The sequence below is a fragment of the Lathyrus oleraceus genome, chromosome 2 (genome assembly GCF_024323335.1).
Source record: "Lathyrus oleraceus cultivar Zhongwan6 chromosome 2, CAAS_Psat_ZW6_1.0, whole genome shotgun sequence".
In the NCBI taxonomy this organism is placed as follows: Eukaryota; Viridiplantae; Streptophyta; class Magnoliopsida; order Fabales; family Fabaceae; genus Lathyrus; species Lathyrus oleraceus.
Window position 1 is genome coordinate 420979394 of NC_066580.1, and position 2987 is coordinate 420982380.

General features: G+C 35.2%; 1 long non-coding RNA gene across 1 annotated transcript; it reads right to left on the reverse strand.

Moving 5' to 3' along the window:
- Window positions 1-1591: 1591 nt before the first annotated feature.
- On the reverse strand, window positions 1592-1929 carry LOC127121492 (uncharacterized). Its single transcript, XR_007803466.1, has 3 exons — window positions 1832-1929; window positions 1697-1728; window positions 1592-1613 (listed from the first exon to the last, which is right to left on the reverse strand). It is a non-coding gene; the product is annotated as an uncharacterized LOC127121492 (long non-coding RNA).
- Between the last annotated feature and the right edge of the window lie 1058 nt (window positions 1930-2987).

Here is a 2987-nt window from a genome sequence, read left to right on the forward strand (position 1 = left end):
AATCAATCATTACATACAATACAGTAATCCCAAATTGCACAAAAAATATGTCACAAAACAATACAATACAACAAGTATGAAAAGTAGGCAAAACCCACTAGGCAAATGTCCCCACCAGAGTCGCCATTTTTCTGTAGCGGGGTATTCGTTACCATTAGAGATATGCGATAGTTGAGTCGCCACCGCACTTCTATTTATCCAAAGGAATGGTTAGAAAGCGAATAAAAACCTAATAGTTTTAACAAAAACTAGTAAAAGAAACAGAGATCTGGGTAAGGGGGTTGGTTATGCAATGGGAAGGTGTTAGGCACCCAAAACATCCTAGGTACTCCTAGGGAGCCCTTTTCATACTTGTTGTGAAGGTTGTTTGTTTTGTGGAAAATTTATTTGTGCAAACATGATTGAAGAAATGAGAAGAGAATCACTACGCCAAATAAGGGAAAAGAGGGCGCTTATTTTGGCCTATAACAGCGCTTTTAAGCGCCCTCTAAAGTGGCGCTGGCATAGGTAAAGACAGCGCTTTGATTTCCTGGAGAAAGCGCTGTCTAAAGTGGCCACATTATAGTGCGCTTTCAGAAAAAAGCGCCCTCTGGAGTGGTCCATAAAGGGACACCTTAGAGGGCGTTTTCTGGAAAAAGCGCCCTCTAAAGTTGTCAATGTAAAGTGTTTAGAGGGCGCTTTCAGGAAAAAGCGCCCTCTAAAGTTGTCAATGTAAAGTGTTTATAGGGCGCTTTCAGGAAAAAGCGCCCTCTAAAGTTGTCAATGTAAAGTGTTTAGAGGGCGCTTTCAAGAAAAAGCGCCCTCTAAAGTTGTCAATGTAAAGTGTTTAGAGGGCGCTTTCTGGACAAAGCGCCCTCTAAAGTGTTAGTTATTTTAAAAAAATTTGTTTGAAAAACAGTGGATATTTAATTGGTAACCTGTTCGAATGCTGCAAAAGTGTAAAATTCATATTGATTTCATCCTTTAATCCAATGTTATACACCATTAATCCATTGATATATACAACATGAATCCATTTATATACAACATTAATCCTTCATATATACAACATTAATATATGATTCTTTGATCAACAATATACAACAACATATTCATGATTTAGTAAAAGTACAACAACAATATACAACATATATACAACAACAGCATACAACAACAACATTCCATACATATATGTACAACAATATACAACCTAGCTATATGATTCTTTGATCAACAATGAATTGACACAATTCATCCTTCATTTCATCCAAATGAGCTCTTGAGTAAGATTTGTATTCCTCAAAGTACTACAATTAAGAGAATAAAACATATTCATGATTTAGTAACAAATTAGATGAAATATCTGACAGACATAATTAAATATACAAATACACACGAATATTTAGGGGAATTTCACTTACGCGTCAACCGTCTTCTTCATACTCGGATATTTACTCCAATCACCCGATAACGAATCGAGATAATACACTATTAGTCTCGAAAGATCCATAGCAACCAACACCCAGTGACCACTGTATCCAAAAGCTGTCTAGTAGTTCTAACCAATACTAAACAAAATAACGCTCATCTACCCATGGTGAATAATAGCAAGTCTGCATAATAGGCAGGAGGAACTGCATACAAGATAACATTTTTGTTAAACTAAAGTTTTGTATAGCCTAAAACAAAAACAAGCAAAGGGAATCGAGTAACAAACCTATTGAGACAGATCGAGTACACCTCGCATAACTGAATGGAAAAAAATAGTATCAGAAGGCTTCTAAAATTAAATGAAAACAGTACAAGTTTAGAAAACATTAATTAAGATTAAAAAAGCAAATCATATCATTACGTGTAGCACAAGTTATTGGTCAAACTCTGTAGCTGGTCTGCAGTGAATTTATTTTCATCATACAGCACATGATAATGCGTTGGTCGACTAGTCCCCTGCAAAAAGAACACGTCCAAATGCAAATAACACAAAACTGTCAAAAGGCGATTGAGCAACAAATAGTAAACAATGGCATAAAGTTAAATGACATAGCTAATATTACCTGAATTCCTGCATGGCTGTTAAGGTAAAAATCAAATTCCCTAGGGTGACAAATGCTGGTGTCTACCACGGTTCCTTTGACAATTTAGAACAACAAAATCAGAAAAAAGTGATAAATTCAAATGATAATATATACCAGCTGCGTTGAGAAATATATTGAAAAAACCTGGCATAATATTTCCACTTCTATCGGTCTCTTTGGGGTTGACAGGAAAGAGACGGGTGTGATGTCTCTTTTGGACCACTACAAAAGTAACTTTAGGTAGATACCCATCCTCTATTGAGACACAAGCCTGATGAAAAAAAATTAGTTGGTCTTCAGCACTCCAATGTACTTCAAATTTTACACCCTTGTCTCTTGCACGAATGATTGACTTCATAATAGCCATTTTACCTGTAATAAAGAAAACAATTAAAATCAGATGACAAATGTAAAAACAATTAAAATCATAAAAGTCATTTTACCTGTAATAAAGAAAACAATTAAAATCATTTGACCTGTACCTTTTTCACTAAGTTCTCTTTCTTTTCTTGGTTGGAATATGTTCTACATGTCTCTTAACAACACGGACGGTTGGATTGATCCAAATACCCTCATTATGATCATTTCTAATATATGAATCATTTGATATAATATTCTCATCTTGATCATTTCTGGTAAACGATTCAATCTCAACATCAATATCACCTTGATCTCCAGTGTTTTCATCAATTACTTTGTTGGAAAAAAGAACTATAGACCATTTCGTACTTTTCGGATCATTGACATAGAACACTTGTCTAGCTTGAGAGGCTAGAATAAAAGACTCATCTTTGTATCCCACCCTATTAAGATCCACTTGCAAAAATCCTGACTTATCCATTCGAATGCCGTTATTATTTTCAACCCACTTGCAACCAAATATAGGAATCTGAAACTTCTCATAATCAAACACCCAAATGCGCTCGATAACAC